The sequence below is a fragment of the Lynx canadensis genome, chromosome X, assembly GCF_007474595.2.
Source record: "Lynx canadensis isolate LIC74 chromosome X, mLynCan4.pri.v2, whole genome shotgun sequence".
NCBI lineage: Eukaryota > Metazoa > Chordata > Mammalia > Carnivora > Felidae > Lynx > Lynx canadensis.
The window spans coordinates 95,095,254-95,121,119 of NC_044321.2; the positions used below are offsets into that span (position 1 = coordinate 95,095,254).

At 46.8% G+C, this 25,866-nt stretch overlaps 1 protein-coding gene across 2 annotated transcripts in view; it reads right to left on the minus strand.

Moving 5' to 3' along the window:
• Positions 1-25,866, minus strand: part of LOC115507115 (A-kinase anchor protein 17B) — a 53,125-nt gene that overhangs the window by 20,702 nt on the left and 6,557 nt on the right. For both annotated transcript variants that reach the window (XM_032592163.1, XM_030305299.1), the window contains exons 2-3: positions 11,289-11,763; positions 5,888-5,953 (exon numbers count right to left, since the gene is read on the minus strand). The gene's annotated coding sequence lies outside the window, so the exon portion shown is untranslated. The remainder of the gene's footprint in view (positions 1-5,887; positions 5,954-11,288; positions 11,764-25,866) is intronic.

A 25,866-nucleotide genomic window follows, 5' to 3' on the forward strand; every position in this document is an offset into this window, starting at 1 on the left:
TGCTTCTCCCTCCCTGCTCTCTCTCTCTCTCTCAAAAATAAATAAACATTGGGGCACCTGGGTGGCTCAGTCAGTTAAGTGTCAGACTCTTGATTTCGGCTCAGGTCATGAGCTCACAGTTTGTGAGATCAAGCTCCTATCTGCTGACAGCACAGAGCCTGCTTGGGATTCTCTCTCTCTCTCTCTCTCTCTCTCTCTCTCTCTTTCTCTCTCCCTCTCTCTCTCTCTCTCTCTCTCTCTCTCTCCGCCCCTCTCCCCTCTCAAAAATAAATAAATAAAAGCAACACTTTTTGTTTTGCTTCGTTGAAGGATTTCATTTTTAAGTAATCTCCACACCCAACATGGGACTTGAACCCACAACCCCCCAAGATCAAGAGTCACATGCTCGGCCAACCAAGCCAGCCAGGCCCCCCTAAAAGCAACACTTCTGAGACCACCTATTCCTTAACAGCTTTGCAGAGGCAAACGAGAGCTCCTCCAACCTTAAAAAATTGTAGTCATTCAACAATGTTTACACAGCATGCATTCCAGCAGTATCTTGTGTATACAGCTTTACCAAGGCATTTCACTCAACGTGCTCCCAATGCCAGGACATTTCTAGCAGATTCTCAGAGAAAAAGATTGCTCTCTCTAGTCATCTGTCCGCCTCTTTTTCCTTGCCTCTATACCCAGCGGCAAAGCTGACCAAATCGCAGTAGCATAAGAGAACGGACAAAAGAAGCCAGTCTTGAGATGCTCTCACGAGTGTAAAATGGTTGTTTTAACCAGCAGTGAAAATTCCAGAAATTCTGCATCCAAGGTCCCTCTAATACCTTCCTTCATCTCAGAAGATACTTAGAGAGATTCCTCTGCTACATCTCAGGGCTCTCAGATCAAAAGTATAACTTTACAACTTTAAAAGCATTTGAATCATAAGCATACGTGTCCATCATTCATTCTCTCTCGCTTTTACTCACACTCATAAATATTTGCTATCGGAGTGCCAGCAAAGCCATTTCAACGAGGCATGTTTTTAAAAACAGTGGGGAAAAAAATAGGACCATCTGCACAACTCCATATCCTCTTTCAAAGTAGTTCTTTGCTGCCTTTCTTTTTTCTCCAGGCCTTTGAACCTTGAAGTTAGTCATTTTGAAAGCATTTAAGATGTATAAAATTATATCAACATATTTATAGGCAGTGGGGCAGCCGAGACGCATATGGATCAAAGCAACCTAGCCAATTTCCAGGCTCCTGGCTAGTACACAGTCCCAGTGAGCCTTGACCAAATAGAAATATTCCCTGGCTCTCCAGCCAAGAGGTCATGGATAAATATTCACGTGTTTTGACACATCATTAACCCAAACAGCAATTTTAAAACCGAGGCTGACCATATGCTCTGATCTTGAAAAAACTAAAAGTCACGTAATTAAAATGAGTGGCAGTAACAGGAATAGAGCCAATATAGGACGCACAGAATGACTAAATTTCCAACTCGAGATGGTCCTAGAGGGCTTATTGGGGCACTGGGGGCTTTTGGAACAGACAAAAAGGGACTTTTGGAGAGCCACAGCCATTCAGCAATGATACATTAGTGGCCATACCGGAGTCCTGCTGAGGGAGAATCTCTTCTGCCAGCACTCAAAAGAAAATCTGTTCTAAGGTATAGGAGGAGAATCGTTTTATTCTGTAAGCTTCAGGTGTACAACATTGTAATTTGACATGCGTATGCACTACAAAGCGATCACTCCCAAAAGTCTAATTACCATCCAACACCCTACAATTGACCCCCTTTACCCCTTTTGCTCAACCCCCATCTCCTTTCCCCTGTGGTAACCACTGATCTGTTCTCTGTGTCTATGGATTTGTTTTTGCTTTTGTTTTGTTTGCCTGTTTTCATACGGTTTGGTTTTTAGATTCTACATATGAGTGAAATCATATGTTATTTGTCTTTCTCCTTCTGACTTATTTCGCTGAGCATAATACCCTCAAGGTCCATCCACGTTGTCGTAAATGGCAAGATCTCATTTTTTATGGCTGAGTACTATCCCATTGTGTGTGTGTGTGTGTGTGTGTGTGTGTGTGCATATACATATCTCCCACATCATCTTTATCCATTCATCTTTTTTTTTTTAATTTTTCAACGTTTATTTATTTTTGGGACAGAGAGAGACAGAGCATGAACGGGGGAGGGGCAGAGAGAGAGGGAGACACAGAATCGGAAACAGGCTCCAGGCTCCGAGCCATCAGCCCAGAGCCTGACGCGGGGCTCGAACTCAGGGACCGCGAGATCGTGACCTGGCTGAAGTCGGACGCTTAACCGACTGCGCCACCCAGGCGCCCCTATCCATTCATCTTTAATGGACGGTTAGGTTGTTTCCTATCTTGGCTATTGTAAACGATGCTGCAATAAATAGAGGAGGGCCTGTCTTTTCAAATTAGTGTTTTCATATTCTTCGGATAAATATCCACGGCAGACTAGCTGGGTCATATGGCAGTTCTAGTCTTAAATTTTTTTGTCCCTACTTCAAGAGGTCATACTAATGCGTCCTTTGTCTGATAATGTTTGTAAAAGCAAAGTGTTTCTAAAGCCACTAAAAAAAATCAACCCAAAGAAAGACTTGTAGCAGGCCTTTCCATGCAAATGGATTTACATAACTCTATATATTGGTGAGGACAGGAGCAAGGGAGCTTTTTTGGGGTGTGGGGAGGGGGGAGCTATTTTTTTTATTTTTTTTTAATTTTTTTTTCAACGTTTTATTTATTTTTGGGACAGAGAGAGACAGAGCATGAACGGGGGAGGGGCAGAGAGAGAGGGAGACACAGAATCTGAAACAGGCTCCAGGCTCTGAGCCATCAGCCCAGAGCCTGACGCGGAGCTCGAACTCAGGGACCGCGAGATCGTGACCTGGCTGAAGTCGGACGCCCAACCGACTGCGCCACCCAGGCGCCCCATCTATTTTTTTTTAAATAAGCACACAGCAGTGAGCAGAGCCAGCTGACCAGTCCTTTGGTCTTTTGCCCCCTTCTCAGCACCAGAAACATTCTTGAACACCCCTCTCCAGACGCTTCCAGCCAGGAACACAACTTTGTATCTTGGATTAATTTACCATAACGCTACTACAGTAGACTTCTTGCTTTCTCTTCTTGTGACACAATAAAAGCTACCAGGGATTTAAAGCAATGCGGCTGAGTAGCTTTCTTTTTGTCTCACTCACTGAACAGTCAGGACATTATCCGTGGGCAATGCGTTTCACGAAGGCACCCGGGTTTTACTTCTCAGTTTTACCTTCACTGTCTGAAAATTACCAGCAAAATCCCTGCCCGCAAGTCGCCACCTACCGGGGAAAAGCAACCTCTCCGTGAGCCGGTGCTTGGTACAACTAAGCAGTTTCTCAAAGCAGCAGTATTTCCCAACCTTTTGAAAATCCCAAGGCAAACTTATTTGAACACGAGTCCTATGAAGAGGATATCGCCCAATACCTTATGGCGAAAATGTGATCAAGGAAGGAAAGATTGGAGAAGCCACAATGCATGTGAACTCTTCATGGCGGCCTGCTGTGTCGTGGCATCTTGACCACAGAACACTGCCAGGCAGAAAGAAGTGCAAAGTCAAAAGAGGATGGAATGGTTTTAAAAAAATAAGACAGGGGCGCCTGGGGGGCTCAGTCGGTTAAGCGTCCGACTTCAGCTCAGGTCACAATCTCACGGTCCGTGAGTTCGAGCCCCGCGTCGGGCTCTGGGCTGATGGCTCAGAGCCTGGAACCTGTTTCCGATTCTGTGTCTCCCTCTCTCTCTGCCCCTCCCCCATTCATGCTCTGTCTCTCTCTGTCTCAAAAATAAATAAACGTTAAAAAAAATTAAAAAAAAAATAAGACAGCGGTATATTTATGACTTTCAGCATAAACAGCGAAAACAGGTGTCGAGGTGGTCAACACGTTGCTCATTTTTCGTGCCTACGGCAAATTTCTGTAGAAATTCCATATAGAGAGAAACCCTACACAAGTGCTAGAAAGACTGAGTATATATTTGGTAAGCTAGTCCCCTTCTCTAGGGATTTGCATTTTCCAATTAATCTTTTTTATTATTATTATTGAAAGAGCACTACACAGGGGCGTCTGGGTGGCTCAGCCGGTTGAGAGTCTGACTCTTGATTTCGGCTCCGGTCATGATCCCAGGGTCGTGGGATCGAGCCCCGCGTCAGTCTCTGTGCTGTGTGGAGCCTGGTAAAAATTCTCTCTCTCTCTCTCTCTCTCTCTCTCTCTCTCTCTCTCTCTCTCTCTCCCCCCCCCTCCCTCCGCCCCTCTCCCTGGCTCATCCTCTCTCTCTCTCTCTCTCTAAAAGAAAAAAAAGAGAAAGAGCACTACCCTTCCCAAAGGAGCACCACTACCACTCTATCTTTGTGCACGTTTTTTAACAAATTATTTCCTCAAAATGTGTTCCCACGTCAAGGGGCAGGAGTGAGCTTATAGGGCTCATGACAGATTGGCAAATTGTTCTTGTGAAGGATTACGACAATTTATCACGACCGTAACCTTATTAACGTGCCCGAGTCCCTTGTAGGCTTGCTGACACTGGATCGTTTCCATTTTTATTTGTGCTACCTTTATTGGTAGGTAACGGCAACTTGAAGTGGCTTGAATTCGCACCTCATTTTTCTTAAATTAAGTAAAAAGTAAAGGTTGGCTTCAGCTTACGCTGACGTCCAACAGCCTATCCAACGTCTCCAAGCTGAAGGTTTCGTTCGCATCCCCAGCTAACAAGTGCAACAGATCTCTTCATTTCCATGCCCCTCCCAACTGCCCCCCCACCTCAAACTTGACCCCCCACCCCACCCAGCGATTCCCATCGTCCTAAACACAGCCACCCACCTCCCAGGAGCTCAGGCTCAAAACCAGGACCTGTCCCTCCCTCCCGCTCACATTCAACCCTTCAGCAAGTCCTTCTGATCCCACCTTTTTTTTTTTTTTTATGAAATTTATTGACAAATTGGTTTCCATACAACACCCAGTGCTCATCCCAAAAGGTGCCCTCCTCAATACCTTTACCACGTTCCAAGGCCACCTCCATCACCGCTGCTGCTCTCCGGGTCCAAGCCAGCGCCATCTGGAACCTGGATGACTGCCACAGCCTCCCAACCAGTCTCTCCTTGTCGTCCTTGCCCCATAGAGTCTATGCTAAGTGCCGGTCAAAACGGTTTTTTTTTTAAACCTCAAGTCAGATTGTGTCACTCTGTTTAAAACCCTCCAGTGACTTTTCATCATGCTCTGAACAAAATTCAAACTGCTTACCCTCAAAACCCAGCCCCTGCCCACCCGGCTCAACACACTGCGTGCCCCTTCTCCCCTACTGCCCTTGTTCTCTCTCCATCCAGCCTTCTTACCGTTCCTCGCAGATCCAAGTTCACGCCACAGGGCCTTTGCACTTGCGGTTCCCTCTGGCTGAAGTGCTCTCTCCCCTAACATTTTCTCATGGCTGGCTTCTTCTCATTTCTCACATTTGGCTCAAATGCCACCTCCTCAGAGAAGCCTTCCCAGAACACTATCTTAAATAGCACGGCTCCCCCCCGCCCCCTGTCATGTTGAAGCATAGCACCCCATCTTATTTTCAGCGTGACACTGAAATGCTCGATTATCATGTGCGTTTGTTGACATGGTTTTTATCTGCCCCGCCCCCACCCCTAGTCTGGAAGTTCCACGAGGGCAGGCACCGGCCTCTGTCTGGGTCACCAGTTTATCTTCAGAGCCTAGAATGGTGCCTGGCACGTCGCGGGAACTTCAGAGTGCTAAACCTTAACCTAGGAAAACCTAAAGAGGAACAGTGAGATGCTGAAAAGCAGGCCCGTGTGCCCCTTCAGGCTCTCAGAGCCATCAGTGAGCGAATGTCGTCGAGATCAACCAAGTGTACCTACCAAGTGACGATTCCGTTTGAGACACTTTGGGGGCTACAGCAAGAAGTCGCCCTCGAAGATCAGAGTCTAGAGAGAAAAAGGAATGAAGACGATTAACTGGAAGCCGAGGAAGAAAACGGTGAGTGATGAAGCAGAGGATATTTCTGGGTCACCGAGAAGCAGAAAGGGTTCGAACAGCCTTTCGCTTGAAATGAGTGTTCGAATTCCTGGGAATACGCATCCAGGGGGTTTTGAACGTCCCGGTAACTGCTCCCTTCAAGAGTGTTGGGACACGCGTAGGAACAGCCGGTTGTAGTTGTCACAGGGGCTGGCACAGGGAAGGGCACTGCTGCCACGTGGCAATCTGGGAGTCAGGGGGGCTAGACGTCCTGCGGCGCCTGGACAGACCGACACAAGGGAGAACGCTCCACCCCAAATGGCAAGGCAGAAATGGCTCGCACCTATCCATCCAGAACACATGGAGTGCCTTTGGGGACTTCTCGATTAATGGGGTTTTTTTTTTGAAGGATGAAGGAGAACGGCAAGGCCAGCCCAAATGCCTCTTTGGGTCCCTAGCACAGCGGGATTCAAAACCCCAGCCCAGAAGAGAGGTTACCACCTCTGGATAGGGCTCAGAGTCTGACCATCAGACCGTCCCCAGTGACACCCACGACATCCCCGTGTGGCACGTTTATTCGCCTTTCACAGAGTCAGCTCTGCTGCGTGTCCAGCAATTCTCTAACTACACAGTAGGACAAGAAGCTAATCCTGAATTAGAATCTTCCCGAGGGGTGGCTTGTCTCCCTCAAGCGGTGGTCTGGGTCAGTGGTCCGGTAGGTCCCAGGACTGGGGGGATGTGGGACACTCAGACCCCCGCTAAAGCAGTTAGCATCTGCCTTCCGCAGGCGAGATGCAGACCAAGCCTTCTGGTGTTTCAAGAGAAACTGGAAATCCTGACTTTTATTGAAATCGTTCAGTTTTTATCTTTTAAAAAATTTTTAAATTTTACTTAAATCCAAGCTAGTTAACATATAGTGTCATAATGCTTTTGGGAGTGGAATTTAGTGATTCATCACTTACTGTAACACCCAGTGCCCACCCCAACAGGTGCCCTCCTTGATGCCCATCCCCCATTTAGCCCATCCCCCCACCACCTCCCCACCAGCAACCCTCAGCTTGTTCTCTGTATTTAAGAGTCTCTTATGGTTTGCTTCCCTCTGTTTTTATCTTATTTTTCCTTCCTTTCCCCTATGTTCATCTGTTTTGTTTCTTAAATTCCACATCTGAGTGAAATCCCATGATATTTCTCTTTCTCTCACTGACTGATTTCCCTTAGCATCATACCCTCTAGTTCCACCTTTCTTTTTCTTTTTAAGTAATCTCTACCCACAACGTGGGGCTCGAACTCACAACCCCGAGATCAAGAGTCACATGCCCCACCGACTGAGCCAGCCAGGTGCCCCAAGATCTTTTGGTTTTTCACTGTTGACCCCTGATTCAATGGCTTTCTAAAATATCGTGCAGGCTGAAGCACACCCCTCTAAGGCTGACCCAGGGACAGCCCTTGACTCACGGAAAGCCCATGACTCACGACAGGAGCTAAGATGGCCTCTGCAGGCCCCCTCCTCCCAGTGTTACTCCCCCTCAAATCAGTGCCATTCATTCTCTGATATGTATGCTAGCTGGGATTCCCTGGGCACCGGGGCCAGCAGGCTTATTCCACTGTCACTTTTCTCTGCGCTTAACAGGAGTCGGGGTAAAAACCCCTTCATGCAATTTACTCCATGCCTCCAGTGACTCCGTGCTTTGAGAGACACCCCCCCCCCCCCGCCCAAAAACAGCAGGGCACAGAAAAATGTGACTCCTGGAATGCCATAATCTTTAAAAAGCAACCAAAAGGGGGCGCCTGGGTGGCTCAGTCGCTTAAGCGTCCGACTTGGGCTCAGGTCATGATCTCACGGTTTGTGGGTTCGAGCCCCACATCGGGCTCTCTGCTGTCAGCACAGAGCCCGCTTCGGATCCTCTGCCCCCCTGTCTGCCCCTACCCCCCCCCAAAATAAATAAACATTAAAAAAAATAACGTGGGTGGGTACAGGGGCTTCACTTTAAAGTGGGTGGGTTTAGGGGCGCCTGGGTAGCTCAGTCGGTTAAGCCTCGGACTTAGGCTCAGGTCATGATTTCACGGTTTGTCGGTTCGAGCCCCAGCCCCCCACCTTCCCCCAACCCCCATCCTCCCCCACCCCACCCCCATCCCCCTTTGGGCTCTGTGCTGACAGCTCGGAGCCTGAAGCGTCCTTCAGATTCTGTCTCCCTGTCTCTCTCTGCCCCTCCCCCACTTGTTCGTTTTCTCTCTCTCTCTCTCTCTCTCTCTCTCTCTCTCTCTCGGAAATAAATAAATAAATAGCTTTAAAAAAAAGGAAAGGCAACCGAAAAACCAGAACTTGGGGGATCCCAACTAGATTAGCCCAAGGCGGGGATCTCCTCAGCATGAACGTCCCAGGCGCGCCGCCCAAGTTCACGCTAGGTCAACGGTACGAACTTTGAAAGTTACCTCAGAGGCCGGCGGGCAAACGGCCCCAAATGGGGGCCACCCTCGAAACCTTTACCCTCAAACGAGAAAAGACCCCGAGAAACCGAAAAGGCCCCCCAAGGCGACCCGCCCCGGCGCTGGGAGCCGCGCCTCAGGGTCGGCCGCGATCAAAAGTGCTCCGGGAACGGCCGCCTTCCGAAAAAACGGCAAAAAGGGCAGGACGCCACACGCAAAGCCGAGGGTCCCCAGGGCCGAGGCTACCCCGTCTCCCCCCCCCCCCCACCCCGCCCCGAGTTCGGGGACGGCAGTTTCTCCCACAGCTTCGGCCTCCCCACCCCGCTTCTTCCTCTCGCCGCGCCCCCTGCCCCCCCTTCCCTGTCCCCCTGCCCCCCCCCGCCCCCCCACCCCGTTCCCACCTCGGGACCCGGTCCCAGTCAGACAGGGGAAGGGATTATCCCGCCCGCCGCCCCGGAACACCTCAAGTGACACTCTTGACAAGTCCCTGAAGCCAAAGGGACCCGGTCACCCGCGGGGCCCCGTTAACTGGACGGGGCCGGGCGCGGGGGCGGCAGCGGGGGCAGGAGGGGGGGCGGCCCCGGCCCCCACCTCGAACAGAAGAGGGCACCTTCGGTTCCCAGAAGCGGGAAGCCGCCGCCGGCGTACCCCGGGGGAGCGCCTCGAGTGACCTCTGTCGGAGCAGCGGCCTGAGGGGGCCCCTGAGCGCCCCCTAGTGCGGCGCCGGGGCCCGGCGCGGTCCAGGGAGAAGGGAGAGGACCAGGGGAAGAGCCCAGGCGCATCTCTGGAAAGCCCGACTCTGTGGGGGCAGGTGGGGCGGCCCGGGCCTCCCGCGCCTCCCCTCCCCAATCTCCACCGAGGGTCCTTCGTGGCCCGGTCGAAGCGGTACCAGAGCTTCCCCCCCACCCCACCCCGCCCCCCCCCTCGCCTAGGCCGGGGCGGCCGGCGGGGGCCCGAGAGACGCAGCGGGACGTGGCTGCCTGTCAGCGAGAGCCGCGGAGGGCATTTACCCGGAGCCTGAGGGGCCGCTGCGCCTCCGCTCGGGTCTCCGCTGAGGTAACGGGACCGCCGCCGCCGCCTCTTCCCGGCCGCCGCAGTCGCAACCGCCAACGCTCTCGATCGCTCTCTGCGACTGTGGCCCGCGAGGCCAGCTGTTGAATGGCCGCGTCCAAGCCGGCGACGCACGCGCGCGCCCCGATGCCAACGCCCCGTGCGCCCCCTCGCCCCGCTGCGGCCCTGGCGAGCTCGCCGCGGCTGCTTCCCGACTCCGGGATCCCGGCTCCCGGCAGCGGGCTCGCCCACCCGCCCGTCCGTCCGCCGGCTCCCTCCCACCGCCTGGTGGGCTCTCGCCTAGCCAATTGCCGGCCCTCGCCGGCTCCGCCCCCTGGCTGCGATCCCTCAACTCGCCCTCTGGACCAATGGCAACGATGGGCTAGTCCCGCCCCTTCGAATCCCCCGGGGCCAATCGCCTTCTCCTGAGGACCCGTTCAAGTTAACCCCGCCCCTCTCGTGCGGCGGAGCTGCAGCCAAAGTTGATCCCACTGCGCGGTTGCTCCTGACGATTGAGAGGCTTCGCCCGGGCTCCCCCCACCCCCAACCTCCCCCCCCCCCCCCCCCCCCGCGCCAAGTTCAGTGATTTCAAGGCTGCAGCTCACCTGGTCTGCCGACCCCCACGCGACCTATTCTGAATAAGCGAATACTTAAAAAGCTAATGAGAGAGGTACCGTTGTCCATCTCATCCCTGAGCAGGGCCGCTGCGAAATGTACACCGTCCTGGCCACAACTCACACATCACAGGGTCAGCAAGAACCTCGAAGGTCATCCGCTGACTCTGTCCCCGCATTGCTGTGTGTCTTGCTTGTGTTTTGTTGTTGTTGTTGTTGTTTGTCCCACGTACAGGGGCTCTGCCCTCCAGGCTGGACAACTTCTGGTGACAAGCACTCACTGGCACCAGGGACCGCCACTTGGGTCGCGTGAGACTGAGTGAAACCGGCCCCCTGGTAACTTCTACCCCCTTGAAACCACACAAAGGCAGCTTGGCCCCTCTTCCCACGGGGGTCCAACAATTTGAAGGCAAATCTGGCCCCACAGTTCTTCCAGGCTCTGTTGTTACAAAGAACGGAGTTCAAGTCTCTCCTTCGAGTTTACGCCAATTCCTTTATAGCTTTCCCAAGTGGAAGGTGGGAAACGAGTCTCTCTTCCGCCCCCCCCCCAACCCCCAACCCCAGGGCACAGACCCTTCTGTACAGAGCAGACCAGGACAGTCACATCCCTTGTCTAGACACTAGATTTTTCTACTCAGAGCTCCCCTAAGATGGCATTTGCTTTCTTGACGGCTATATCACAGCCAACGAATATTAGATTTACTGTCAACTAACCCCTGGGCTATTTCTCACTGCTGCTGCTATCACAAGGCTCTGTTTTCTACTTGATTAGCTGGTAAATGTCATTGGGTTTTGCTGGGGGTGGGAGGGGAGTGCTAATTTCACTCTTTTCTCTCAGGACCTCTTCACTGGCTCATTCGGTACTTAACATCTCTCCATCTGTCTTGCTACCAACGCCAAGTTCAGGCCCTCATCCTGTGTGCACAACTGCCTCCCCACAGGACACCTTACCTCTAGGCTTGTCCCCTCCCGGTGGCCTCCCAATGCTCCTCTCCTCATCCATTTGACACCAGAAGCCACAGTCGTCTCTAAAACACGAAGATAATCCTGTTACCCCACCTGACCTAAAAGCCCACCCCAGCTTCAGATCCTTTCCTACTCCTTCTCTAACCCACCCCCCCCCCGCCTTCAATTCCAGGATAAGATCCCAAACCCCCGAATAACATGTGAAACCCTCGGTGATCTGGCCTCACCTGCCCAGCGTCTGTCTCACCTGCACCACAGAGCACTCTATACTTCAGATCCGCTGAGCTTCCTTCTGTTTCTCAGATGAGCCATGGTCTCGACACTTCTATGCCTCTGATACAAAGTCTGGAATAACCTGTCCCCTACCCTCCTAATCCTGACCTACAACACATTGATGTATTTTATTCATTCATTGAACACATATCCTGAGCACCTACGTGTGTCAGGTATGGGGGAGGGGGTATAACAACGTGATTTCTAAATATTTGATTCGATCCCTTCATCAGGTGCTTCCAGTATAATGATTCTACTTCCATTCACATTGCCACATAGACATCAGGCAGCTATTTGTAATGATTGGACTCCAGATTCATCCAGGCAACTGAGATTGGGATTTTCTTCCTTGTGAAGTATCAGCGAATAATATTCAAACTCAGTCCATTAAGGTTGGCATTTCCAAGGCCGGAGGTTACGGCCCTTTTCTTTCATTTCCTTCACCTTAACTTAGGAAAAAAAAAAACAAAAAAACGTAAGATTAATATATTCTGTATTTGAGAGAGTATGTGCTTATTGTGTATGTTGAATTCTTTTTGTCTTTTATTTGTCTTTTTTAAGATCAGGATAAATCAGAGGAGCTTTGGTGGCTCAGTCAGTTGAGCGTCGAATTCTTGATTAAAGTTCACGTCATGAGCTCACAGTTCGTGGGCTCAAGCCCAGAGTCAGGCTCTGCCTGACAGAGAGGAGCCTGCTTGGGATTCTCTCTCTGCCCCTTCCCCATATGTGTGCACACACACTCTCTTTCTCTCAAAATATACAAACATTTTTTAAAAGACCAGGGGGGCTCCTGGGTGGCTCAGTCGGTTGAGTGTCCGACTCTTGGTTTTGGCTCAGGTCATGATCTCTCAGTTTTGTGAGTCTGAGCCCCATGTCGGGCTCTGTACTGACATCGTGCAGCCGGCTTGGGGTTCTCTCTCTCCCTCTCTCTCTGCCCGTACCCCACCCGCACTGCCTCTGTCTCTCTCAAAATAAATAAATAAAAACTTAAAAAAAATAAAAAATAAAAAACATCAGAATAAATCAATCCAACACATTGTACACTTTAAAGTTACACCATGTTATATGTCAATTATATCTCAAAAACTTAGATGAACAATTAGACCCAGATAGCAATTTGTAACATACCATAGGCATGGATGTTTCTGGATCTGAAGAGAAAGGACATGAACAGGACTGACTGTATGTTATCAAAATGAAGCCATTGGAATCATGTAATTACAGAACTTCAGTGTTAGAAGGCACTTTTAAGTTAATTTAATCAAATTTCACCCTAGATGCTAGAAACTACTATGTGGGCAGTTTTTCAGGTTCTTTACAAAGTCCTCAGCTCCTTGGCCTCTGAAAGCAGGCTGTGTTCTTACTGTTCAAATATTGGCTCTGCACGACTAAGGGATTTGAGGGGCACCCAGAATGCTTCTCTGTCCATTTTTTTTCCCCCTCTAGGATTAGACGTGTCCTCAGGATCTCCTCTTTCAAAATGCAAATAAAACCTGGGCACCTGGGTGGCTCAGCTGGTTGAAAGTCCAGCTGTTGATTTCGGCCTGCGTCCTGACCCCAGGGTGGTGGGATCAAGCCCCACACTCGGCATGGAGCCTGCTTAAGACTCTATTTCTCCCTCTCTCTCTCTCTCTCTCTCTGCCCCTCTCCCCTGCTCCCACGCATGCGCTTTCTCTCAAAAAATTTAAAAAAAAATTTTCAAAATGCAAATCCCACTTGGAAGAGCCACATGCCAGTATGTGTTAGTGATTAACATTTAGCATAAGGAAGACAGCATAGCTCAATAGAAAAAAAAAACTTTTTAAGGTGCCTATCCCAATTTGCAGTTTTCAGAGTGGTTTCACTTACTTTATCATTTTTGATCCTCAGAGTGACCTGAGTAAATACCTCGTTTTCCATTCTACAGGGGAGGAAGCGAAGACTCATCGACTCATCTACGTTAAATCATTCCTTGAGGTATTCAAATTTCAGCTCTGCTGTTAACCTTGGGCAAGTGACCGACCCGGCACCCTAGGTCTCAGTTTCCCCATCACTAAAATCAAGTGAGATGCTTTGCAAGGTTTCTTTCAGCTCGGTCTGTCATCTCCCCCATCCTGCTGGCTGCGATCAGGACACTGGGGCCCTGGGCACTTTCACGGTCGCAGGAAATAATTTTGGACCAGAGGTACCTTTTGGAAAGGACGCGCATGCTCCAGCGTGAGAGCAGTGAACACTAGAAGGAGGAAAACCTGAGAAAGGACAGACCAGAAGCCCAGAACTCCAAACTTAACCTATGCCTCAGGTCCATGATGCAGTCGCTTCCATTAGAATTTTGAATTAAAAATTCCAACCCATCTGCCCTTAATGATTAAAGAACCGTCTATGTTGGGGCGCCTGGGTGGCGCAGTCGGTTAAGCGTCCGACTTCAGCCAGGTCACGATCTCGCGGTCCGTGAGTTCAAGCCCCGCGTCAGGCTCTGGGCTGATGGCTCAGAGCCTGGAGCCTGTTTCCGATTCTGCGTCTCCCTCTCTCTCTGCCCCTCCCCTGTTCATGCTCTGTCTCTCTCTGTCCCAAAAGTAAATAAACGTTGGAAAAAAAAAAAAAAAAAAAAGAACCGTCTATGCAAACCTTAATTAAAGTCTGCTTGGGAGGGGAAGGGGAAACAAAAAAGTTAGAGAGGGAGGGAGGCAAACCATAAGAGACTCTTAAAAAACTGAGAACAATCCGAGGGTTGATGGGGGGTGGGAGGGGGGGGAAAGCGGGTGATGGGCATCGAGGAGGGCACCTGTTGGGAGGAGCACTGGGTGTTGTAGGGAAACCAAGGTGACAATAAATTTCATATTAAAAACAAAAGTCTGCTTGGGCAAACTGTGTGATATTCAGATAAAAATTACCACAACAAATTCCATAAGCCTGTTGTGCACCCCCTGCGTACTCCATATAACAAAAGAGCGTATAAGAAGCCACAGCCTAGATCCTGAGAAACTTAACAGGAACCCATGGGGGAGGGGAAGGAAAAAAAAAAAAAAAAGAGGTTAGAGTGGGAGAGAGCCAAAGCATAAGAGACTGTTAAAAACTGAGAACAAACTGAGGGTTGATGGGGGGTGGGAGGGAGGGGAGGGTGGGTGATGGGTATTGAGGAGGGCACCTTTTGGGATGAGCACTGGGTGTTGTATGGAAACCAATTTGTCAATAAATTTCATATATATAAAATAAATAAATAAATAAATAAAAATAAAAAAATAAAAAAAATAAAAAAAAAAAAAAGAAGCCACAGCCTAAAGGGAGCCTTTTGGAAGGAAAGCCAACAGGCAAAGGGATGCACTCTAATAATTTATGCAAGTCGCGGATGCCACACTGCCCCTCCCCCCCATTCATTTGCTGACAGCACTGAGATGCAGCTGATCTAATGACCCCGTATTTGCTTAATCTCACTAAGCAAAGACAGGCTTTATGCCTAATATAAAAGGAATTTAAGATGCCAGGTGAGAAGCGGTGATCTTTAAACTGGTTGCGTAAGAAACCGAAAGCTAATTCCTGAGGTCATAAGCCTCCTTAATAGTCTGCTCTTTTTGGAGTGTTTAAAAACATGTTTAATTAGAGTAGAATCAGTTTTCCATTACAGCCACCTAATCATTTTTTCAGTAAATGGTTCAAAAGTCAAAAGAAGTACCACACTAACCTACCTCACTGAGTTCTTACAAGGATTTGTTCATTGGTTTTAAAGGGTTTCGGAAGGCTTTAAAAAAAAAAAATTTTTTTTTAATGTTTATTTTTAAGAGAGAGAAAGAGAGCCTGAGCAGTGGAAGGGCAGCGAGAGAGGGAGACACAGAAGCCGAAGCAGGCTCCAGGCTCTGCGCTGTCAGCACAGAGCCCGGCGTGAGGCTCGAACCCACAAACCATGAGATCATGACCTGAGCCGAAGTGGAAGTCAGACGCTTAACCTGACTGCGCCCCCCAGGCGCCTCCCATGGGCTTTGGAAGTCTTATAAAACAGTGGCCAAGGAATCAGGACACCTAGATTTAGTCCAGACCCCATCTTCAGTAGCTGTGTGGCCTGTAGTGATTTATTTTTTCCTCTGGGGCTCAGTTTCTCCACCTGTGAGATGAGGGGGATTGGGCTAGATAATCTCCATATTTTTGATCTAACTTTTTAACACTCCAGGATTCCCCATCATTATACATAGACCATTTTTGTAGTAGCTTAAAACAGCAATCATCTTTTGGTTTTCCTCCAACTGGGCTCCTGGAAAAATTCTCCCAGTGTCCTGGTGCTCCCCGGACACAGTCCCTTACATATACTGCCCCAGCGAAACTGTCCCCGTACGAATAGAGGAAAATATGAAATATGAATAAATATGAATAAATACGTATAAATCTGAAATAGAAAGAACGGGAAAAATAAAATCTAGACTTTCACATCCATGAACAAGTAAAGGGAAGCCATTCCTCGGTAACGGCAGACCCACACTTTCCTCTCCCCATCTTTTTTTTCCCCCGCTTTTCTAAAGATTTGATTACTTGCCTCTCCTCTAAAATGAATGTGGGGCCCTCGCTGCCAGCTTTAAAAACACTGTGACTATTTATAAGAGAATTTGAGAAAAGGTGTTTTAAAAGGAAAATGGGGGCACCTGGGTGGCTCAGTCGGTTAAGCATCAAACTCTTGATTTCAGCTCAGGTCATGAGTTCGAGCCCCACATCGGGCTCTGCCCTGGCTGTGCAGAGTCCGCTTGGATCCTCTGTCTCCCTCTGTCTCTCTGTCTCTGCCCCCCCCCCCGCTCTCGCTCAAAAATAAATAAACATTAAAAAATAAAATGTAGGATTTAGTGTCAGATTGCCTGAGTTTGACTCAAGGAGGACTTACTACCTTGAGTGACGTTGAGTGACCTTGTGTGACCTTGGCCATGTTACTTAATCCCTCTGAGACTGTTTCCTATCTATAAGGTAGCAATAACACTAGTTTTTTTTTTCTACCTCATAGAGTAACTTTCAGATTAAATGAGCTACTCCGTGTAAGTGCTTAGAACAATGCCTGGCACATTGTAAGCACTCAATATTAGCCATAATGTAAAATGTTAAACATTTATTATAAATATCATGTATGCATGTGGTAAGAAAAATAGTACAAAAGGCTTTATTTTTATTTATTTCTTATTTTTCCCCTCCCCCCCAGTACAAAAGACTTTAACATAAAAAGTAAAGTGAGAACATAGAAATAGTTTTCCCCTTTTTAACTCCCAGCCTTCTTTCTTTTTTTTTTTTAAATGTTTATTTATTTTTGAGAGAGATAGCCTGTGAGCGAGGAAGGGGCAGACAGAGAGGGAGACGCAGAATCTGAACAGGCTCCAGGCTCCGCGCTGTCAGCACAGAGCCCTACACAGAGCTCAAACCCATGAACCACGGGATCATGACCTGAGCCTTCGTCGGACGCTCAACCGACTGAGCTACCCTGGCGCCCCTCCCAGCCTTACTTCTTGGAGTAATCCCTGTTAACAGCTTCTGACGTATCCTTCCAGAATTTTTTAAGGACAGACTCAAACATGTATCTTTCAAACACAGAATCTTGGCATACACACCATTTTTCACCTTGTTTTTTCACTTAATGATCTCCCTTGGGAATCTCTCCATAGCAAACATCTAGATTTACTCATTTCTTTAGTGTGGTGAAAGTGCAGAACCTGAAATTGACCCTTTTTATCATTTTTAAGTACACAGTTCAATATATATATAATATATATAAAGAATACATATATTGAATATATATAATGTATATAAAGAATATATATATTGAGTATATATGTAATATACATAAAGAATATATATTGAATATATATAATATATATAAAGAATATATACAATATGTATATTATATATATTGAATATATACAGTATACATATATATGTTGAATATATATATTGAATATATAAAGAACATACATATATATATTCATACTGTTCTAAAACAGATCTCCAGAACCTTTTGTCTTGCAAATCTGAAACTCTTATACCCATTTAACAACCCTTTTCCCTGTCCCCCAGCCCCTGGCACCACCATTGTGCTGTTTGTGTGAATTTGACTAGGTTAGACATCTCATAATATGTGGAATCGTATAGTATTTGCCTTCCTGTGACTGGCTTCTTTCTAGCATAATGTCCTCAAGGTTCATCCATGGTGTGACACGTGATGTCCTTCCTTTTCAAAGCTGAATAATACTCCATTGTGTGTGTAGACACCGCATATTATTTATCCATTCATTCGCCAGTGGACATCTGGGTGGCTTCCACCTCCCGGCTATCGTGAATAGCGCCGCTATGAACATGATGTACAAATATGTCTTCAAGACCTTGCCTTCGATTCTTTTGGATACATACCCAGAAGTGGGGTTGCTGGGTCGTACGGTGGTTCTAGTTTTCATTTTTTTAAGAAAGCTTTACACTGTTTTCCACAGCAGCTGCACCATTGTATATTTCCACCAAGAGGGCACAAGAGTCCCAATTTCTCCACATCCTCACCAACACTTGTCATTTTCTGTTTCGTTTTGTTTTGTTTTGTTTTATAGTAGTCACCCTAACAGGCATGAGGTGATTTACTCTTTGTTGTTAACAGCTACACAGTGTTTCATGGTACAGAAAAAAAACCTCTATCAACGGACAATTCGATGGAGCCTGGTCTTCAACTATTTCAAATAATGCTACAATCAACATCCATGCGTGAATCTCTTTATACACATGTTGGGTACTTTTTAGCAGGGGAATTGCCAGGACAAAAATGTGTGCATCTGGGCTAACTTTGGTAGTTGTTTTTGGGTAGCTTGTTTTTTCCAGCTTGACAAGAAATGGTTTATTAAGGGGACCTAAGAACAGAAGCATGTCCCGGACGCCTGCCCGAAGAGTAGATCTCTGTAACCCCACCTTCTGTAAGACCTGCTTTTATAATCAGGGAGGCTGGGGAGTACACACTGGAAGGCAGCCCGGAGGAAATGTTTGAGAACCATAGTCATATCTCTAGAGCCGATCAAAGATGTTGTGCCCTGGGAACTATTTTTTTTTTTTAAGTAATCTCTACACCCAACGTGGGGCTCGAACTCACGACCCCAAGATCAAGAGTGCCATGCTCTACCGACTGAGCCAGCCAGGTGCCCCTTAGTAACTTTTTATTAAAAGATAATTTCAGACTTAACAGGCAAGTTGCGTGAACATCCGTGTTCCTTTAACCCAGTTTCCTCAATTGCTAACAGTTTGTTCAATTGCTTTATCATTTCCTTTGAATAATAAGGTATTCCTTTTTTTCCTGAAGTATTTGGGAATAAATTTTACCCACGATGTTACTTTAAGCCTAAATACTTCAGCATGTATCTCTCAGAACAAAATATTTCTCTTCCGTAAGGACAGCACAAATATTAAAATTGGGAAATTAATATTGATGAAATACTGCTGTCTAACCTGTAGACCATATTCATACTTCTTTAATTGCACAAATAATATTCTTCATAGCAAAAAAAATTGGGGGACGGGGTTTCTGGGATGCAATTCAGAATCAGACCTGACATTTGTCGTTTCCACCTAGCCTCCCTTAGTCTGAAAGAGTCCCTCCGACGGTCTCTGCCTTTCAAACCAAGCCATTCTTTTCATTATTGTTTTTTTTAAGATTTTATTTTTAAGTAATCTCTACACCCAATGTGGAGTTCAAACTCACAACCCCCAGATCAAGAGTCGCATATTCCACTGACTGAGCCAGCCAGGTGCCCATTATTATTATTATTATTATTATTATTATTATTTACTATTATTATTATGAAAAAACCACAAACTTTCAGAAAAGTTGGAACTACAGCACAGAATGTCCTGGGTGTTTCTTCCTGAACTATTTGAGTGTGAGTTACCAACCCGGTGCCCCATTATCCCTGAATAATTTGTGTGGGTTTTGTGTCCAACAAGGACATCTTCCTATTTATGGCACAATCGTCAAAATCAGGAAATGAACATTAATAATTAACATCGAATCCTCAGGTCCCACTCAGGCCTCATCGGTTTCCCCCAGATGGTCTGTGATAGCAAAAGTTCCGAACCATATGGTGCTTTTCACTGTCACATTTTCATCTCCATTAGTCTGGACTATTTCCTTGGTCCTTCATTGACTTTCAAGACCTTGGCACTTACGAAAACTACAGGCCAGTTCTTTTGGAGAATGTCCCTCAGTTTGGGTGGGTGTGATGTGTCCTCATAATTAGGTTCAGGTTACACATCTTTGGCGGGACTGTGACAGAAGTGACACCGTACTCTGCATTCCACCAGGCGGAGCGTGATGTCTACATGTCCTGATGTTTCCCCACCCTTATTCTTCGTCATCAATAAATATATCGCGGGAAAGTGCTTTGAAGCTGTGTAAATCTTCCATTTCCCATCAAACTTTCAATGTCTTCATCTGTTTATTTATAATGGTATAGACTGGGGGTTTCTTATGGATTACTTTCATTGTTTACTTTGCTACTCGAGTTGTCCTAGGTTTGGTCACCGGGGGCTCCTTTGAACTGGCTTCTATGTCCCTTTGACATGTCCCCATCATTCTTTGAGTGCTTCTGGCGCAAGATAGTCCAGGATCATCTTGCACTTTCACTGCCTCAGTCCTGAAATTAGCCACCTTTCTGAGAAGCTCCAGTTCCCTTTAGTGGAAAATAGCATTTAGGAGCCAAATCTGGGGGCGCTTGGGTGGCTCAGTCGGTTAAGCGATCAACTGTAGCTCAGGTCATGATCTCCTGATCTCCATGATCTCCATGATCTCCGTGATCTCCATGATCTCAGGTTCATGGGTTCGAGCCCCTCATCTGTTGGGGTGGAGCCTGCTTGGAATTTTCTCTCTCTCCCTCTCTCTCTGCCCCTCCCCCATTTTCTCTCTCTCCTTTCTCTCTCTCTCTCTCTCTCTCTCTCTCTCAATAAATGGAAAAAGAAGCCAAATCTGGGTGCTAGGTGTAGATATTGCTATCAGTGTGTTGCCTCTCTCTGGCCCTCTCAAAGTCTCCACTTACGCATCTTTACTCACATGCTTAAACACACACACTCACACTCACACACACACACACACACACACACACTCACAGATCTTATATCTATAGCTATAGCTATCTCTATCTCTATATCTATCTAACCATGAGTTCACTCTGATATATCCCATCCAACACCACTGCACTCATTCCAGTCTGGTGGCTTTCTGTATTTGTTGTGACAGTGAGATAACTAGTTTCTTTTCTTTTCTTTTTTTAAAGTAGTCTCCACACCCAATGTGGAGCCAACATCCGGGCCTGAAATCACAACCCTGAGATCAAGACCTGAGTTGAGATCCAGAGTCAGATGCTTGACCAGCTGAGTCACCCAGGCACCCCAAGATAACTAGTTTCTATTATTCTTAATACAGTTACTCACTTTATCAATCCCCCTGTATGTAACTGTGCTGGGAAGTTCTTTTCTATTTATGTGTGTGTGTGTGTGTGTGTGTGTTTATCTATCTATTTATTTATTTTAATGATCTTTAACCCCAACATGGGGCTTGAACTCACGATCAGGAGTCACATGCTCCACTGACTGAGCCAGCCAGGTGCCCCTCTTTTCTTTTTTAGCAGTAACTACCATTTATTGACTGCTTATCATGTGCCAAGCACTATCCTACCGCTTTACATGCAAAATTTCGTTGAGTTCTCAGTATACCCTATGAGATGGGCATGATTATCCCCATTTTAGACAGGAAATTGAAGCATAGAGAGAGTAAATGGCTCAAGGTAGGATAGCTACCAGGGATTAAACAGATAGGATGGAACTGGGGTTAAACAAAGATCTAAATGACTTCCTAAGCACTGTGCTGTTCCTCCTCCTCCTCCTCCTTCTTTCTTCCTCTTCTTCCCCTCTTCTCCTTCTTCCTCTTTTTCTTCTTCTTCTTCTTCTTCTTCTTCTTCTTCTTCTTCTTCATTGTGGTAAGAACACTTAATGTGAGATCTATTCTCTTAACAGATTTTTAAGTGCACACTAAGCACAGTGTTATACAGCAGATTGCTAGAACTTATTCGTCTTCCACGATGAAACTTCATACCCTTGAACTGCAACACTGCACTCCCTCCTTCCCCAAACCCCTGCGAACAACCATTCTACTCGCTGCTTCCATGAATGTGACGATTTAGATGCCTCACATGAGTGGAATAATGCAATATGTGCCCTTCTATGACTGGCTGATTTCACTTAGCATAATGTCCTCGAGGTCCATCCACGCTGTTGTTTATGGAAGGATTTCATTCTTTTTGAAGGCTGAATAATAATCCACTGTGTGTACAGACCGTATTTTCTTTGTCCTTTCGTCTGTCAGTGAACACCTAGGACGTTTCCACATCTTGGCTATTGTGAACATGGGAACACATATCTCTTTGAGATCCTGATTTCAATTCTTTTGGATATATATCCCCAGAAGTGGGATAGCTGGATCATAATATAGTTCTATTTTTAATTTTTTGAGGAGACTCCGTTCTGTTTCTCCATGGTGGCCACACCACCCAAGCGCCCAAGGGTTCCAATTTCTCCTCCTCCTCACCAACGCTTGTTATCTGGTGTCTTTTTTGATAATAGCCACCTTAACAGATGCGAGGTGTTTTTGAGCTGCATTTGCCTTATGATCAGTGATGACAATCACTTCTTCTTATACCCAGTGGCTATTTTTATGTCTTAACTGAAGAAATGTCTACTTCCATTTTTTGCCCATTTGAAAAATCAAGTTATTCGATTTTTTTTTTGTTTTTCACTTATAAGAGTTTCTTATATTTTTTGTATATTAACCCCTTCCCAGATATATGTTTGGCAAATATTTTCTCCCATTCCATGGGTTGCCTTTCCACTATGTTGTTTCCTTTGCTGTGCAGAAGCTTTTTAGGTTGATATTGTCTTATTTGTCTATTTTTGCTTTTGTTGCCTGTGCAACACCAAAGGTTTCATAGCCGTGAAACCATCGCCAAGATCAATGTCATGAAGCTTTTCCCCTGTTTTCTTCTATGAGTTCTACTGCCTCTGATCTTACATTTAAATCTTCAATACATTTTGAGTTGGTTTTTGTGTATAAGAGAAGGGTTTAGTTTCATTATTTTGTACGTGGATATCTAGTTTTCTCAACACGATTTGTTGAAGACACTGTCCTTCCCTCATTGTGTATTCTTGGCACCCTGGTTGAATCTTTACTGTACATGGGTTGATCTCCGAGTACTTTATTCTGTTCCACGGGCCTATGTGTCTGTTTTTTATGCCAGTATCATACGGTTTTAATTATTGTCACTTTGTATTTTGAAATCAGCAAGTGTGCTTCCTCCAGCTTTTTTCTTCTTTCTCAGGATTGGTTTAGCTCTTCATAGCCTTTGGTGGCTCTTTATGAATTTTAGGATTGTTGTTTCTAGTTCTATAAACACTGCCATTGGGACTTGCACAGGGATTGCCTTGAATCTGTAGATCACTTTGGGTAGTATGGACAATTTTTCTAAAATGTCCCTCAATGATCTCTGCCCAGTGGTATTCTCCCACTTGTGTGACCACTTCCCCTTGACCATGAGCTGGATCTAGTGAATCCCTCCTAATGATAGAATTCAGCAAATTTTGTAAGAAAAGTTACAAGAAGATTCTGGCTCCTAATTTGCTCCGGCTTGCTCACTTGCACTCTCTCTCCCCCTCCCTTGCTCTCAGGGAAGCTAGCCGCCCAACGGAGAGTCCCATGTAGCAAGGAGCTGAGGGAGGCTCCTGGCCAATACCCACGGAGGGACTGAGGCCCTCAGACAACAGCTCACCAGGAACTAAATCTTGCTAACAACCACATGGTTGCTTGGAAGCAGATGCTCCCCCAGCTGAGCCTTCAGATTGTAGCTTTGTGAGAGACTCTGAGCCAGAGGCATCCGGCTGGGCCGGGCCGGGCCCGGATTCCCGACACACAAAACCTGAGCTGAGAGATGTTGGCTGTTCTAAGCCACTGAGTTTGTGGGTAAATTGTCCCGTGCAACTAGATAACTAATATGGTAACCAATCTCCCATTTCCATTACCACCCTCCTTGACATGGAGTCTGCTCGTCCTGTTTGGGGTCCCTCGTTCCCCGTCAGGGGCTGCCCCCCTACACAGATTTCCTCCCCACCCAGCTCAGGCTGACACTCCCTGGCAATGACACTCCATCATGACATGCCCTCATGAGATGCCCTCATCCATCCTCCCAGGCTCTGCTTCCCACACCGGGCCGCCCTTCCCCGAGGATACCTGCACCTGCCTGCTTGGACCCTGGCCCTTCCTACGAGGCCGCCCTCCGCAGGGACACCCCCCTCACTGTGCTCAGTATCCAACACCCTAATCGGACCGTGGATGGCTACCTTGTTCTGCTTCCCCTAATGGCTTTCGAACTCAATTTTTTTAGGAAAGTGAGGCAGAAGGACAGAGCGTGTGCATTTTTATTTCCAGCGTATATATTGCCAAATTACCCTCCAAAAATCTTACATCCATTTACACTCTGGTCTCTCTCTCCTCTCCTTGTCTCACAGGGTGCTGGTTGGTTTTTCCTTTCTAGTGCTGGTTCTAGGTTTTATTCCAATGAAATGTCAAGTCGTCCAATTCTTTTCAAAAACAGCTGCTGGGTCTGTCTGCCCTGACATATCTAAATAGAGATCATTTTCCCCTTAAAATGCAAATCCTCTCTCTCACTCTCATTGACAGTTATGGGTTTCTGTCCTTGGTCACTGGTTTGTAATGTGGACAACTCTGGATATTTGTATCCAGAGAAGAGCAGTACGCCTTCCAACAATTTGTGACAAAGATGGACATTTATTTTTTTTTTTTAAATGTTTTCAGTTTAGGGGCGCCTGGGTGGCGCAGTCGGTTAAGCGTCCGACTTCAGCCAGGTCACGATCTCGCGGTCCGTGAGTTCGAGCCCCGCGTCGGGCTCTGGGCTGATGGCTCGGAGCCTGGAGCCTGTTTCCGATTCTGTGTCTCCCTCTCTCTCTGCCCGTCCCCCGTTCATGCTCTGTCTCTCTCTGTCCCAAAAATAAATAAAAAACGTTGAAAAAAAAATTTTTAAATGTTTTCAGTTTATTTATTTATTTTTGAGAGAGAGAGAGAGAGAGAGACAGAGACAGAGATATCCCAAACAGGCTCTGCACCGTCAGCACAGAGCTTGACATGGGGCTCGAACTCACGAACCACGAGATCACGACCTGAGCCGAAATGAACAGTCAGACGCTTCACCGACTGAACCACCCAGGCGCCCCACAAAGATGGACCTTTAAATTGTAGGCCTACAGGAACTTTTTAAAAAGGGTTACCTGGCCCTTTGTTAAGTTCTGAGTGAATATATATCTAGCCGAGAAGGGGCTATTTCTGTCTCAGCCCATCTCTTCACTTTCAGGTTGCAATTTGTGCATATCTGTGTGTTTACTCTACCTGAAGCCCTAGCGTTTCTGGTTTTACGTCTTCATCCCTGAAGGTAAAGTAATACTTGTAATTAACATTTAGAAAGCACTTTACGAAACACTGTTAATTCATCTAGTCCTCACAAGAGCATGACGACTTTGCTGTTACTGCCCCTATTTAACACGTGAGAAAAAACTGAACCTCTGAGTGCACGACTTACCCAAGGTGGTCACACAGCTGGTTAGTGACAAAACTGGGGCTGGAACTCAAGCCTGCTAACTCCAGACCCTGAACTCTTCCCGCTCCATTGTACTACCTTTCAGGGTTCTTCTCCTTCAAGGAAGTGTTCTTAAAGGCTTGAACTGCCCTTCCAAACTGGAGCCTGAATATGTAGAAACCTCTGTCCAGCCTGGCAAACTCTATTTGGCCAGGCCAAATCCATTCTTTAGAAGTGATTTGTACTTGGATTTAACTGTAGCTCTTTATCGCATCATTAAAATAATGTTTTTAAAAAATGTTTATTTATTTACTTTGAGAAAGAGAGAGAGAGAGCACGAACACGGAGGGGCAGAGAGAGACAGAATCCCAAGAAGGCTCTGCGCTGCCAGCACAGAGCCCAATGTGGGGCTCAAACCAATGAACCATGAGATCATGACCTGAGCCAAAACCAAGAGTTGGGCGCTCAACCGACCGAGCCACCCAGGTGCCCCAAAATTACAGTTTTACTGAAAGCCGGGGTAGCAATACTTGTGTCAGACAAAATAGACTTTAAAACAAAGGCTGAGGGGCGCCTGGGTGGCTTGGTCGGTTGGGCGTCCGACTTCGGCTCAGGTCACGATCTCGAGGTCCGTGAGTTCGAGCCCCACGTCGGGCTCTGGGCTGACGGCTCAGAGCCTGGAGCCTGCTTCCGATTCTGTGTCTCCCTCTCTGCTCCTCTCCCGTTCATGCTCTGTCTCTCTCTGTCTCAAAAATAAATAAATGTTAAAAAAAAATTAAAAAAAAAACAAAAAAAAAACAGAAAGAAAAGAATTAAAACAAAGGCTGTAACAAGAGACAAAGACACTATACGATAATAAATTGGACGATCCAACAAGATACAGCAATTGTAAATATTCACGCACCCAGCACGGAAGCACCTAACGACATAAAACAGTTAATAACAAAT